The sequence below is a fragment of the Sebastes fasciatus genome, chromosome 8 (genome assembly GCF_043250625.1).
Source record: "Sebastes fasciatus isolate fSebFas1 chromosome 8, fSebFas1.pri, whole genome shotgun sequence".
Taxonomy (NCBI): Eukaryota; Metazoa; Chordata; class Actinopteri; order Perciformes; family Sebastidae; genus Sebastes; species Sebastes fasciatus.
In genome coordinates, this window is record NC_133802.1 from 19,260,128 (window position 1) to 19,277,188 (window position 17,061).

The window sequence follows — 17,061 nt, forward strand, 5'->3', positions numbered from 1 at the left end:
TGCCTGCTCTAACATGTAAAGTCCTGTTGACAGTGAGAGAGACATAAAAGTGTGATGGAGTCTGTGTTGCAATAGCATAACAATACATGTTAATCCTCCTGGAGTCCTTTTAACAACAAAATACCAATATCTAAGCCACTGAGGGGCGAACGGAAGAACTTGTTTGGATTCGTGTTTTAAATACAAACTGATGTCCAGTGTGCTGTATAACTTTGGATCAGTTGACATATATAGTTTGACATCTTAACCATAGAACCATGCAGATATAATACTATTCAATCTCTGTTTCCATTCAGAAGATTGAATCCAAGCCAACACGTTATACACGGTTACCCGGCACGGCACTACACCGTCAAAAACTGTTCTGCCTTCCTGTCCTACACACACCTCAAGGAGGGTGGAAAGAGGAGCTGTCACGTGTCAACGCGTCATATCTTTGGGGTACAACACATGCGCAGTAAAATGCGATATGCACTAGCCGAAATTGAGCCAATAGCAACGCACGACCGCAGCTTCAGTTTCACTGCGCATGCGTCATAAAACCATGTCCCAGCCTCTTTCGATAGGCCTCGACACACCTGATCCTCATCACCTGAGAGCTTACCTATATGCACTTTCAGATCAATGCTCCACCCTGTGGTCAATGCCAGAACTGCATGCATACATTCACTGTTATCAACACAAAAAAAAATAAAACACATTAAGGCACCAACTCTAAGCTATAAGTCTGACTTCTCATTTTTGTCAATTTAAAAAAATTGGAGCTGCCACAAACCCAAACATACAATAAAAATGACACAGGTGCCTATAGATATTGACAATATTTGTGAAAACTCTTTAGATATAACCAAGTAACACTTTCTGAAGAGGGTTGACAGGAAAAAGAGTTTTCAGTTCAGTCTTTTTTAACAGTGCATTGTTTCAAGCTTTGTTTCCTTAACTAACACTCAACAAACGCAGCTTGTAATGCCCCCGTAACAACTCATTATGATCTGCTACGATATTTATCTTTCAATAAATAGCCTTTGATTTGGCTGTCATTGTTTTTTTTGTTGCTGGATACACATGTTGGTAGATAAACTATACCCACACAGGCATACATGCTGACAACTTCACTCCATACATTTCTATTCTCGCTGAGGAAGCAGAGGGGGCAGCTAAATTAGAAATTAGGCCAACCAGGCTTGACATCCCAGGAGGATTATTTTCTCATTTTGCCAGAGTTCATGGGTTCATGTGCATTTGAAAATTAGTCAAAGTGTGAGTCTGACAGTGTATTAGAGTAAGTCAAAGTATGAATCCAAGTGGCAAATAGCAGTGTGACACTGACATGCTGTAACTTCATCTGTTCGTCCTTCAACCTGCACAAAAGTTAAACCTGAAAACCATGTGGGAGGAGAGGCAGAGTGGGTGTTTTATCAGCAGCAATAACGCAGTGCACTTTAATTCTGGTGTCAAGGATTTGGGGTCTGAGATGCAGTTCATTTTTTGACCTTCTGTCAACAAGTGATGCACACAACATTTTTTTTTTCTTATATCACAGCAAGAAAATGTCTATATTGCTGCAGCCCTAACAAAAAGAGACACGCTAAAAACACACAGTCAAGCTTCACTGGTCCTGACTGTGGATCAATAGTTCTCCTACGTGTGTTGACTGCAATCAGGAAGTTAATTACTCAGAGAAACGAAACCATATATGTCCAGAGAAGGTCACAATGTGCCCTTGTCGAGGTACAAAATGCGTCAGAGAGGGCAGAGCATAATAAGCAAGCCAACAAATAAAAAAGTGTTAACTTATCTTCGACATGAAAACTAATAGTATAAGGATATCCACAAAGAAAAAAGACTTTGTTGTTTATAAGTCTGGTACTTTCCCTCATGACTGCAATACAAAATCTGTTGTTTACCGGGTATTCCTGCAGTAGCAATGACACTCCAACACAACTTAACCACTCCGCCAAATATCAGTAAATGTAACGTCAACTGTTTTCAGACAACACCGACAGTAACGCAAGTCTCTGAGAATTTTAAAATAATAAAAAGATATAGAAAGAATAGAAAAATGCAATAGCTGCTCGCGATGACATTAACACGGGCCACTCATACTGTTTGTAAAATGTGAGGAACTCATTGTTTCCCCAAAGAAAAAGAAAAATATTTTGTTAATAGCACAAATACGTCTAACAAGCAGCTGTTGCTGAAGTACAGTGAGCTCTTTAAGATCATGATTTAAGCAGTTAGAGGGTCTTATAGGGGCTTGCATGTCTGCCACAGCTGAGAATATCTGTGAAGATTCCAGTTTTCAAAAGCTTAAACATTGGGGCTTAAAAAAATATATAATATTTTCCTTGTATGGCCCAGAAACGTTTGTAGTTCCAATAAGTAAAGCTGAAGTGGGTAGAAATTTGTATTATCTATTATTATTATTATTATTATTTCTCACCTCAAATGTTTTTAGAAACATCTTGTAGTGTACTGTTTAGCTGTAAAATGAGAAAGTTTGTGACCTGGCAGCAATGTTGAAATCAGTTGAGGAAATACCAAGCACCGCCCACCAGCCGGAGCACAGCCAATAGGAACGCTCTCTCTCTCTGAAATGACCTGTGATTGGCCAAAGTCTAGATTTTTTAAAGCCTGAAAACAGAGCCATAAGGAGGTACAGAAGTCTAGTTATCTCTCAGAACACTTCAATTACAATATGCTGAAAGGTTATTATGGAATTTTTGCACAATGATGCCAAAAATATTCTGCAGGTTTAATGGCACTAAAAGTGGAGAAAAATATTTATATTATTTGAATTAAGCCAATGTACAATATTTGAATAATGCAAATCACTATGCAAATTTAGGTGCTAAATGCGAGACTGGGATTATTTCTATTGCATCCGGACAGCTCTCAACAAGGTGACGGCTGAGCCAGCGGCTCGCAGCTAACGGTGCTAACAGAGGAAACAAGGCAACACTGCTGACAGAATCAACAGTGTTGATCTGGGGGGGAACCGGAGTGTGGGTACTATGCTTCCGCAACGGTTATCAGCTGTAACCGCCATATGAGAGCAGTGCAGATCAGCGGCCATGAGCCAGCCAGTGGGGCACGCCCACATGCACGAAAATGCACAAAAAGCCCGGTTATGTCAACAAAGAGCTGGGAAACTTCAATTACAACACACACAGAGGGAGAATGACTTAATTCTCTGCTCAGGTAGACATTATTCCTCTATATCTTTACACATAGTTGTTTGCTGACATATTAATGCTCTGGAACATCATATAGAGCACCTTTAAACTAGTATTAATTATTCATTTAACGTATAGTGTAGATGGAGTGAAACCATTCCCACAACTGACAGCGAGAATATCATTTGACTATTGGGGAGCAAAGAGAGAGAGAAAGAGAGGGTGGAATCAATGTTGTTTATGATGTCTCAGCTGCCCATGGTAAACCAGAGACAGGTGAGAAAATGCAGCCATTTACAGAGTTTTGAATTCAGTCCAAGTTGCCACAGGCAGCCAATGAGCAAGTCCCATGGAGAAAGAGGAAACATTGAATAAATTGAGCATAGGTGTACTGCCACGTTATATCATAAAGCATGCAGTCTCAGCCTGGGACCACAGCCAACAGACAGAACAATGTCTAAATGGTAAACAGGAAGAGTTTCTGATACAGAAAGAGTTTATCTGAGAAATATTATGCAGTTTTTCCTCAATAAATGTCTAGAATCATCCTTAACATTTGCAAAACAGTATGTTGATTTCTGGAAACAATTCGTACAAACAGCACCCACAGACTTGTGGGCAGAAATCACACAGAGAAAGAGCCCGTCCAAGACCAAACATCTATTTAACACGCTCTGAAATGCATATGTTAACCAAAATAGGCCATTACTACTAATATACTCACCTGAATTCACCACAATTTAATCATACAAGCCTTATACATCATCATCAGAGGTAATGTTACAGGCACCTGACTTGTATACATGCATACTGTAAACATCCATCAGTGTATATACAGCAACATGTCACATTACTCATTCAGTATTTATTCCAGCATATTTGCACTCTGCACCATTGCACTGCTGTATTATTGTTTACAATTTACAGAAACAGCCTGACACATTGCATGTTGTTGACATTGTATTTAGCCTACAATGAGAGCATAATAACCAGAGTCACATTCCTGGAAAGCCTCTACATGTGCAGGTCTTCTCATATCTGGCCAATCAAGCTGATTCTGATCCAACAAAACAAACATGAACAGCATCACATAGCCTGGCATGGCGGCCACATATTCACACACACAGCTGACAGATGCAGCAGCATCATTTATCAAGCTTATGGATCATAGAGCACCTGCATTAAAGTTACAAAAAATGCATTTTAACATAGCCTTGCATGGCGGCCACATCTTCACACACACAGCCGGCAGCAACATCAGAATAAAATTGTTCACAACTACACCCAATTAACAATAATATTGAAATAGGCCACTAGTAAATGTAGTAAATGAGCAATTACTTTTGATGATGACAGCAGGAAACGAGGGGTTTTGGTGATGAAAACTGAAATGACTTCATTATCTCTTTAAGAGGAGAGCAGGGACACAGAGTTCAGTCTGATATGAAGCCCTGATGCCAGTTATTTAACTCGTTGACTTAGATAATAAACACACAATGTATTTAAACTTGATAAAGTACAATTCAAGGCTTTCTGTTTGTGTTTTCAACAGCTGCCGTCACTACGAGCAATCAGAGGAGAGACACCAGCTGTCACTGATGAGAGAGGAGGGGCTGCTTAATTGCTACCTGCCATTGGCCAAATGAACTGTCACTCAAACAATCTGACCAATCACGCAGCTTAAACAAGGCGCGAGCACAGAATTGTTTGATGGTCGGAGTCAGATATTTGAAACAACTTCAGCTCTTCTCCAGTGGCTCCCTGTGGATTTTTAAAAATGGAAATGAATAACTGTTTTTTGATTCAATTTTCATTTTTATTTATCATTGTTGTAGGTCTGTGTATTAGGGCCACATTGAGGAAAAAAAAGTAAATCTGAGATTTCAAGAATAAAGTCATAATATTATAAAGTAGTAATTATATGTGTTATTTTCTTTTTTCTCATAAAGTAATGACTTTATTCTCGTAATATTACGACTTCTTTTCTCGTAAAGTTATGACTTTATTCAAATATATATATATACTATAAAAACATGCATCATTCTGCTACATTTTACATTTTCGCACACATTGATGATGCCACTATCATCTCCTCTCTCTGTAATCTTCCAGACCTGTAACCCCCGCCCATTTCTAACACCTGAGCAAATTGGTATGCATTGCTCCCAGGTGTGACCAAGGTCGTATCTGAAATGTCCTGACCAGGTATTAACCCGGGTTGACTGGCTCGTTTGAATTGAAAAAAGAAGAATTGAACATGGGTCGATAACCCTGGTTTGACCCTGGTCTTTGAAAGAGGTGTTAGAGAACTGGTTGATCATTGGTTGATCATCAAATTCCCCTTCATAGTGAAAGTCAAGATTCACCTGAGAGCAATTCATCAATTCAGGACACATTTACAAAAAAAACGACTAATAGAAATGTATATAAAATATGCTTGACACATTATGACAACAGGCTTTGGCATGTAATGACTTGCAATGAACTAATTCACTTTATTTCAATTCAATTTATTTTTGTATAGCGTCAAATCACAACAGAAGTTATCTCAAGATGCTTTATATATAGAGCAGGTCTATAACCGTACACCATAGTTTAGAGACCCAACATGATCCACCAAGCGCGCTGTGGCCAGGAACAACTCCCCGATTACTGGGAAGAAACCTGGAGCAGAACCGGGTGCAGGGCGGGCGGCCATCTGCCGAGACCGGCTGGGGGGATAGATGGATGGACAGAGAGAGAGAGAGAGAGAGAGAGAGAGAGAGAGAGAGAGAGAGAGAGAGAGAGAGAGAGAGAGAGAGAGAGAGAGAGAGAGAGAGAGAGAGAGAGAGAGAGAGAGGGAAGCAGCCACAATAATAGCCTAGCAGCTGTAATAGCTAATACAAGTAGGACTAATAACACAAAACCAATAGCGGTGATAATACAACTATCGGAATTGATGTCATCGGGTCTTCCTCAGACGGGCTTTCAAGCGGAGTTTCCAGCTGTCTCAGTCCATCATACATCTGGCAAGCTCGCCAGCACTGTCCAGCATCTCTCCTCAGTACGTCCATGTGTGTTGGTGGGGGACGTCCCTGTGATCGATGCCCGTGCGTTGGTTCCCGCAGCATCAGCATGCTTGCTGGGAGTTCTTGATGTCTTTGGCAGTGACCGAGAAGTGTTATTCTCCAGGTTGCCACTTTGTCACTAAGTGTTGGTAACTAATGCCTATAGATGTTTTGAACCAGTATAATTTTGATCAACATGACATAAGTAGTTGATACAGCAGACAATTGTACGTAATCATTTGCATGAATGTGTCAAAGCATTTGCAATTTGTTAAAAAAAAGAACAAGAAATTGCTTTTATGATGTGCACAAATAACTAGAGATGATGTGGAGGTTGAACAAGAGGTTTGGAGAATTTCTATTCTGTTCTGAGAAATGTAACAAAGTGACTGAGAAAAACTTTTTAAGTGAAACCTTGGAGGATTGATTTGAGGATGTGATGTGGTTTATAAGTACATTGCACATTTGATATCAAATCACAGAAAAGAACATAAAGTATGTACTTTATACATAAAAGATACTGAAAACATTAAAATATGTAGTGTGCAGAAAATCAAGGACACAACTTAAATTCCCGCTATTCAATGCAGAGACACTTTTTCTTTTTTATAGACCGGACCGGACCATACAGATAGACAGATAACCACGCGGCAGGAAGAAGCTGATGGCAAGGACACAGGGATGTTTTGAGCAGCTTCAGAACTAGACACTGTGGTGAAGGCAAACAGGCCAGAGGCAGTTATAATCCTTCAGGGCTGTTGCTTTCTGTGATGTCCCTGGAGTTTTCTAAAAATCCTCCATAACTCAGTTAACAAATACACACAAATACACAGGTATGTGCCTCAGTTTTCGATCTGTAAACTTTGTTCCACTGATGTCCTAAACCTATTGATACTGTATAAGACTGGGTGAAAAGGTACATGGTATGCAAGGTCTTCCTGATTGTCCCCATCCTCAATAAAATCATTATAAAATGGTTTAGGGGACAGTGGGGTGAGTTGAGCCAGTTTTTACTCGAGGCTTCTTTAAAGTGAGAAACTAAAACATGTACATACATATATTTCAGGACGTGGAGCATCCTTGGAGTAATCACTTTGGATGTAAAATAAACAGTTTTCAAAATATGACTTTCCATGGCTTGGCTCAACTTGCCCCCAATGAGGGGTAAGTTGAGCCAGTACGGTACGCCTGGTCTATCAATCGTCCATTACTGAAGTGAGGTTATCAAAGAACTCCCACACATTGAGCCTAAAGGCCGTGGCTCTTCTTAGTGATGTTACTTAAGGAGTGCGCCATGACAGATGGTGACGCACCCTAAAACGTGAACCAATCACGCCCTAGAAAAGGTTAGAAGTTGAATAGCCTATATGATCATCTTTTTATTTATCCTTTATTGAACCATTGCAGTTTACATTGAGATTTGCATAACAAGTTGAAGCTACTGTATAATCTAATTATAAATCATTATAAATGGCTCAACTTCCTCCAGGCCTTTTGGCTCAAATTACCCCACCACAGCCATTGTAACAAACTTGTATCAACCAGCAGTTTAGACCTAACGTCATGCTAACAGTATAGCCTCATACAGTAACTTCCTAAATTACTAACACGTGTGAGATTTTTTCAAACTTGTAATTGTTCAGACAAGAATCATGACTCCTTGAACATAAAAAAAACATTATCAATGGCAAAAAGATATTTTTTCAACCTAAATGTGCTCACCACTTGTCATATGGGCCTCTCTCCATCACAGGGTCAATAAAAGACTAATTTTGTCTATGGTTGCCTAGAAACAAGGGGTGGCTCAACTTCCACTTATGCTCAAATCACCCCACTCTCCCCTATTTAGATGTGTGTTAAACATTGCTAAATGTGTGTTTCTGGTTATATTGTGTACCGTCCCGACAAATCTTGAAACTGAATTGGAGGAAATGCCTGCCTCTTAAATGTTTTTCCTTTTCTATTGTTCCTCCACTGTGAACCAGATATGGAGTTTAGATAGTAATGTTGGTGTTGCAGAAATTGTGTTCTGGCAGCCGCGGTTCTTTCTCATAAGCTTGTGGTGACATCAATGACAGCAGTTACATAACATCCAATTGCAGTTTCAATGATTCAATTCCGTGTTTTGGTTTGTGCTGCAGGCCACTGAGATGGCTTATCAGAATAAAAGACAGCTATCACATATATCTCTCACACACACACACACACACACTTTAGAGTTGAATGAATGTCTCTTGCCTTTCAAAGCCACACACAAACATGTGAGGATGAACAGCAACGTATGTGTCACTGTCAAAGTAGGACGCTGCTTCAATATTAAGCTGTTTGTTGTGTTTATATTCTATACGAATGTGTCTATGCTTTGACTATGAGTGTGTAAAGGTTGTTTAAAGTGAAACGTATCAGTAAAAAGTGCTGTCATGTTCTTTGCTTTGTGCATTTGTCTTAACACACGGCCATTGAGTATGTCACGACTGTTGGAAAATTGTTTCGGCACTATGGAAGGAGTAAAGTGCTGGACATTTTTTGCAGTAATAATGGCCCAAGGCTGTTTTATAATTTTAGGTATATGAAAGAAAAGTCTGGAGTGTAAGATGCCGATAAGAAGGATGTCAAAGCTAAGTGACTGACACAAAATGTTCTCAGAACTTCAGAGAAGAACAGTGTTCTGGGAAGAAAAAGCAGAGTGGGGACAGAAAATACAGAGAAAATTCATATGCACACTATACCTTCAGTTATCAGAAGTCATTAACAAAAGGCAAGGTTTGGTTTGCATGCTTCAAAGTAACTTGATTTATTTAATAACAGAGTTAACATGGATTCAATAAAGGGATTGACGTCAAGAATCACCTTTCTCAGAACTTGTCCTCACTTCTTTGTGTCTGGCGACCTTTACGACATGCACAGTTTGAAAAACAAAGTTAAAGTCAGAACGTTCACTGCAACTAAAAGTGAGGCAAAAAATAGCTAGAGTGCTTGATGATTTTGCACCTGATCAGATACTAAAATACTTTCAACAAAGCAAAAAACATAAATCTGTTGTCCACATCTGCTTTATACGGTAACGCTTCTCCTTCAGTTCATTAAATCCCTGCAGCCATCTGAAGGCAGCAGAACACATGTTGAAACATCGCCAGCGTCTGATTTAAGAAGTGCCGCGTCACTGCGCAGTGCCATTACGCACGACCGTTCACTGTGTTAATCTTCATTAATGGTTCCATACATCCACCCAGGAAGCACCGGGCTTTGAAGTGCAGGATGGTGCAAAGGCTGTTGTGTCACATTTTACGTTAAGATGTGACCCTTTATGAAGTGAGATACAGAAGAATTAAACTGAAATAGTGTCGGATTGATGCGGTCATACAAACAGCTTCATCAACATCAGGGGCGGCTGTGGTTCAGAGGGTAGAACAGGTTGTCTACCAATCGGAAGGTTGGTGGTTCAATCCCCGGCTGCTCCGGGTCACATGTCGATGCGCCCTTGAGCAAGACACTTAACCCCAAATTGCTCCCGAAGGCATAGCCATCGGTGTTATATTAGATCCTGATGGGCAAAGTTGGCGCTTTAGCAGCCTCTGCCATCAGTGTGTGAATGCTGACATGTAGTGTAAAGCGCTTTGAGTGGTCGGAAGACTAGAAAAGCAGTATATAAATGCAAGTCCATTTACCATTACCATGTTTTATTATTTATATAAGTCAATTTAAATTTAAATTAAAAAAAAAAACTGTGCTGTTGGCTGCAGATTTGTGGTGATTTGTTGGGCAATTGTTGTCATGCTTCTCTGTGATTGGCAAGGCGGTTTCACAGCGATGACATCACTGATGTGATTGGCTAATCAGCCTCTGATATATATTCACCTTCACACAGACGTTTTGCACTTTGCGCTGCTGCCCCTACATGAACCAAAATAGCAGGTAGGCACACAAAATCCCAGTGTCCAAAACATACCGCTTAGCACTTGCCATATTTCCTTATGTCAGGAAAGTACTGTTTGCAATATTTGTACAACATGCCATTTGATTTCAAAGCATGGCTCAGCCTCCTCTGTCAAGTTGAACACTGGATACCAAGTGTCTTTTTGACCCCATTACCCTTAAAACTACAGATTAAGTGAGGAATCTCAGTTTTATTCTTGGTGCTGACCTCAATTTTCCACAGCCATTCTGTAAAAACACTTGCAGAATATAAAAACCTGCAGAATATATTGTTATGATGGCCTCGGCTTAGCTACAGTTTTTCACACTGACTAAGAAAAGAAAGCCCAATCCACCTGTTCTCATATGACTGCTTCCAATAGGCCCTACACACTAGATTGGACTTCTCTTGCTTGTCGAACCACTGAATGGCCTTGTCTTGATAGCCACTCAGAGCTCAGGTCATCAAGCTCTGGTCTTCTTGTTGTACTGAGAGTCAATTTAAAGTCTGGCGAACCTGCCATGCTAGTTGCTGAATGGACCTGGGACATGCTCGAACTCACTCCTTTTAGAAGCAACCTGAACTTTTCTTTTCTCTGTTGCCACTCAATAATGCACCTTAGCAACTGAATAGACTGAGTGTGTGTACTTGTTGTGACCAAGCAACTGTGATTGTGTATCCTTAACTCCTTTAACTGTGACGCACATGTTTTGTCTCAAGTGTCGAGGCAACGAGATACTGTAAAGGCAAATGTGAAACAATGAACTGCTTCCAGCAGGAGTGTCAAGGTTGTGAGTCGGTGGCATGAAGACAATTTCAAATACCAGAAATACCAATAAACTGTAGCAGGAGTTAAAGTGTTAATAACGTCTAAAGTAATTACACTTTACTTGCAACTAGGGCTGTCAATCGATGATTGCCCATAGTTAATCACAATTAATAACAATTTTTTATCTGTTCAAAATGTACAATTGGTCAATTTATTAATACTCTCATCAACATGGGAGTGGATATATATGCTTGCTTTATGCAAATGTATGCATATATTTATTATTGGAAATCAATTAAAGACACAAAACAATGACAGATATTGTCCAGAAACCCTCACAGGTACTGCATTTAGCATAAAAAATATGCCCAAATCATAACATGGTAAGCTGCAGCCCAACAGGCAACAACAGCTGTCAGTGTGTCAGTGTGTTGACTTGACTATGACTTGCCCCAAACTGCATGTGATTATCATAAAGTGGGCATGTCTGTAAAGGGGAGACTCGTGGGTACCCATAGAACCCATTTACATTCACATATGTTGAGGTCAGAAGTCAAGGGACTCCTATTATACTATTTAGCCTCCTTCACGACAAGCTAGTATGACATGGTTGGTACCAATTAGTTCGGTTTTCCAGTTTCGTATGATACCAGGATCCTCCCTCTAGCTTTAAAACTGAGCCCGCTAGAACCCATAAATCGTAAGTTGCGTTAATGCATTAAAGAAATTAGTGGCGTTGCGTTAACGTTTTATTATCATGTTCATTTTGACAGCCCTACTTGCAACATTTATCAACATCAGCGTTATCACGATCAGACCTATCACAAACCACAGTACATACTTACCGACTACACGCACTAAACTTGTCTGCTCTTTGTTCCACAAAACCTTTGAAAACAAACATAAAAAAACTCACTTACCCATCATGAATTGAGGCTTTGTAATAGCAAGGACATCAGCAGGATGAAGTTTCAAAGTGAAATGGAGGGGAAGGTGATGAAACCTTGAATTATAAATCACAAATCACACATTAGCTGCAGGCAATTACATAGCGGAATATTTATGAGACGGGGAAAAAAAAAGACTTCTATTATAATATTTGCCTTGAGAAGACAAGAGCTAGAGGAAGCACAGATAATAGGCGGTTAAGTGCTGGCCTCTGCATTTATACAGTATGTGAGTGTGTGTGTACAGTCATGCATTTGTTGACTCTCAGTTATTGAACACACTAACAGAGGGCATGAGATAAAATGCTTCTTTTTATTTAATTTAAGAGTGTCATTGATTACCGACAGTGAAATGTTGAGTATGCATTTAATGAATTTATGTGTGTAATTAACTTCAAAGATAACAAATCATGTGCAGAGCAAGAGAAGGTGGAGAGGTAGAGAGAGAGAGAGAGAGAGAGAGAGAGAGAGAAGCCCTTCAAGTGACCGACACATGACTCTCTTCTGACATGTAATTAACCGGTGACAAAAGCCTTACACAACACTACGCACAGGTCTTTGGCTTCCCTCTATAACAGTTGGTTGTCTAAGATTTGTGCCTCGACACAAATGCATGTATGCACAGGTGTGAATTATACTGGGTGTAGGCGCAGGGTGCCACGGTATGTGGGTGGAACACAAGTAAGTACATAACATATAATGTAATGTGTACCTGTTATTGCCCTGATTAGGGTGACATGCTTTCAGACTGTAAATGTAGTCCATTAAAAACTGTGCTCACCTCCCTCTGCTAATGATCTGCTGCTGCTGCTGGAACCACAAGATGCACATCGGTCCATTTCCTGCAGCAGTTATGGTAGAAAGTCACTATGGAAATGGCTGAATAAATGGAGAAAATGGTTATAAATTGGAGGCAGATGAGGGGAAAACTTGACCTAACGCAGTGGAGAATACAGCACATGTGAAATACATGTCGTTCTGTGCAAAAATACTCCGCATCTGTGTGAACAGTTTAGATAAATGCCTGTGCTGCAACTGTTTCTCTGGCAAGTCTCTCTTCAATGAGCTGAGACCATTAACGGAGATGGTGTTAATGCTACTGGCTGCTGGTGGATTTATTCAAAGGCTAAGCAGTGTGCCATCAGTCATTATCTTTCTCTCCTGCTGAACAGTAATGTGCGTTACTCAGTGTGTCTCGGGCTCCCTCAAGGCTAATAAAGGCTGTTAGTCAGCACAGTTGTGACATGTCCCAGAGGAGAGGATGGTGCAAGGACTGGCACTCACTCAGCATTTCGGTCACTGCAGACGTCCCCACTGATGTCCATCTTTGCTATTTCCCCCTTTTGTGATTAATCTCAGTTACAGCTATTCCATATCTAACATTAGTTCGTTGGAGGCAGGCGCGGGTCCAGACACTGATCCAATTATTATACCCAATATGGAAGCTTATTTAGACTAGTGACGGGCGCCGGGCTCCGGATCTCATTTGTTAAAGCACCGTGAGCCAAAACAAGCATCTGCAAGTTTATCCTGAGCAGGTGTCCATTCCAGAAATGAGCCTCTAGTAGCTGATGAAACATACCATTTGGATATGAGCTAACAGCTAAATGAGGTTAGTCGTGTCAGGTTCTTAAGATTAAAAGCAATTCCACCTGTGCTTCTATTTGTGCAAATGAGTAATCCTACTAAATTTGGGAACATGACAGTCAAATGAAGACATTACAAGTCACCAATAAAAGGAGAGGCAGCAACCAAAGATAATCAAAACTCTCACTTTGTGTCATCTAGGGAAAGTGACCAGTATTTAGTGCTTGTCGGTGGTAATTTAATTAACTTAATTAATGACCAAACTGCTGTTTAAGCAGTTTGTTCATTACAGAGATAGTCATTTAATAACTTGGCACACGACCAGCCTTTCTCTTCTCTCTTTATTGCAGTAAAATGTCCTGAGACATCTCGTCTTCTCATAGAAAAGCGAATACTACAGTAAAAATGACTGATTTAGCTAATCTTAACTTGTATTCTGTTATACAGAACTACAGTGTTGCTTTTGCACAGTCTTGCCTTGTTGAGCCTACAGAGGATTTGCTTTGACCCTACAGGCTATTTTAGTACTTTATGTCATGCAACAGCCAGTGTCAAAAAACAGAGAGACATGACACGCAGAGGAACGGGGGCTGCTTCTAGTTTGTCTTTTTACTCTGTGGTTGCCTTTATCTAGATGTGCGTGTTAGTCTCAGATGAAGGAAATGATGCTGAAAAGAACATTCATACAAACATTATTTTACAGCAAACCCATACAGCTGCTAAAAAAAATAATTCATAATGATATAATACTAATGCAGACCCAACTAAGGGCTTGAATACAGTTAAGTCCTACTATGAAACATATATTTAAGAAGTTAAAAAGGATTGGTGTATTTCATACAGCCTCAGTCTCTCCATGTGTGGGTGTTTATCGCCATCTACTGGTCATATAGGAAAAAGCCAAATCATGTAGAACTGGGCAGCCTGGAAACTCAAAATATGCCGGTACAATAGTCCTGAATGTGAGTTAGAAGGGAGAAACAAACTTAAACAGATAGAAAATAACAAACTGACAGCCTGGAAGTTAGGGGAAACAGGAATTAGAGTATTTTTGACTTTGACTTTCTTGAAAAAATGACTCACAGATTAATCGATTATCAAAATAGTTGGCGATTGACTGAATAGTTGACAATCGATTAATCGTTGCAGCTCTACTGTAGACAGTAAAAAAAAAAAAAAAAAACAACGTCCCCATAGTGGTTCAAAACTGTGTACAAATTGCATTCAACAGTTCAATAATGCTACATACCAAGAAAACTTTTTTTTTTCAGAATTTTATTCTTTAAATTATTTTATAAAATCTCATTTACATTTCAATATATATATATATATATATATTTTCACCGATTAACAATTTTGGCTATTTTCCCTTTCCACCCCCGTGTATGCCCACATATTGATCGTAAGGTCCATACCCCTTCATATAGACATTGTGCAATGATCCTCAGTGCCAAGGTGGAGGGGGGGAGAGAGGGGAGACAGTGGGTGAGGGTACATGTAGGGTTGAGGGAGAAGAGGTATGGGTTTGGGGCCTTGTACAGAGCATGCCAAGAAAGGGTTCGGGGGAGATCGGGAAGGGTAAAGGGGCTGCCTAACTACACCACCACTTTTAACATCAGTAAGATAACCACACAAAGAGGTAAAGGGAGTATTGACTTCCACAATGACTTGAGTGTGTCCGGTGTGGGTTAAACCAATCATGTTCAAAATGGCTCAATGTATTCCATGACACAAAATAAAAATAGCTCTTTTGTTTGTTTTCCAACATCAGTAATTCACATCCACTGATGAATGTAAATCCACATTAGATATTTCACCTATGACAAGTCAGTTGTTCACTAAAAGATTTAAAACAGTGCCCACAAACTTAGCAGCAGCCCTGAAGACTGTTTAGCCCTTTGTAGTGACCTATACAAGTTATCAGTCCACCGATCTGAGTCAAATCCACGTCCCATGGTGTGCGAGTAGGTATCTGTGTTGATGATTCTCTTTCTAGGCTTCTTAAAAAAGGCCAACATCAACACACAACTTTAGCAAAACCACAGATTTATGTTATATTAACTGTACATCCGGGCAAGCAACAGGATTTCGTTTTCTACTCCAATAAGATATTTGTTCTTCATTTGGCAATATGACCACTCTTTGCAACATGGCTCAATACTTCTGAAAGTCGTCTTCTTTGTTGCTGGTATGATTTGCGATGAACGAGACTCGCGCAACTGAAATATATCTATGATAAATACTCAAACTATATAGAAAGGCTTCATTAGATGAAAACAACACAATTGCACACCTCCCCTAAGGTCACTCAAGATTTTTGTGATACCTAAGTTAGCTCACGTCTCTCAAAGAACCCCTTAAGCTACATCCAAACGGTATCAAAAGATCCCTTCTTTATGTTGTTTGACATGATAAAGACACAAAAACTCAAGTTTTAAAGGGAAGGAATGAACAGTATGAGATCAGACATCACCCCCTGTAACCACACATGTCTACTCTGTTCAGGTAATATCTGTAAGCAAAGCAAAATTCCTTCCATGCAAAACATGGTTATTACAGACACCCACCCATGTAAGCATATAGTATATATATATATATATATATATTGGTCTACAAAGTGTGAATCGCTGCATAATTCAGTTACTATGGTTCAATATGCTCCGTCTTAGAACACCCTGTGTGGTAGTGTGTATTTTTGAATTCCTTCCTTAGCTGTCACAGATCAAGCTATGTATTTAGTTCATGTAGCCTCGCAAAAGCCATGTTAATGTTTAACCTACAGGCTGGTAAAACAACACGATGTCAATGACAACACTGAAAACTTAAAACACTCGATAAGACAGCTGAATGAGTTTAAGGCATTTAGAGGTTATTCCTGACAGAACATTAAGGCTACGGTCGCCTAAACGCTCTGTCAAAATAACCCACTCTCTTTTAATGAAATGTGATTTAAAATTAGCCCTTTGGTGACTATCAACTGCGATATACAACATTACTTATCCTCTCACATGGAAGCCTTAATCACTAAAAGGTACCTTCTAAATGTATGACACACGGTTTACATGTTAGCAAAGTTTATTTACCCAGTGGCAGTGGTTTGCTTGAGGGAACTCTTCTTAACCTCGTGCAACAAATCACCCCAAATCGAGGGGCCTTATAGAAGGGCTTTCAGGGTCTTCAAATATGAAAAATCACACTACGCATTGGTAATCACTGTGCTGTACAGACAGGCAGACAACAACGTGAATCCCTGTAATAATATAGTGTAATAGCCCTGTGATAAATACCAACTTTGCAAAGCCAAAATGTTAACTCTGTGTCAGAAAGGCATCGATTGAACTCTGTAGTCTGGGGCTGCAACTAACGATGATTTTCATTATCGATTAATCCGTTTGATTACTTTCTCGATTAATCTATTAGTTGTTTGGTCTATAAAAATGTCAAAAAATGTCAATCAGTGTTTCCCAAAGCCCAATATGACGTCCTCAAATGTCTTGTTGTATCCACAACTCAAAGATATTCAGTTTACTGTCATAGAGGAGCAAAGAAACTAGAAAATATTCACATTTAAGAATCTGGAATCAGAGAATTTCGATTTCTTTAAAGATTACTCAAACCG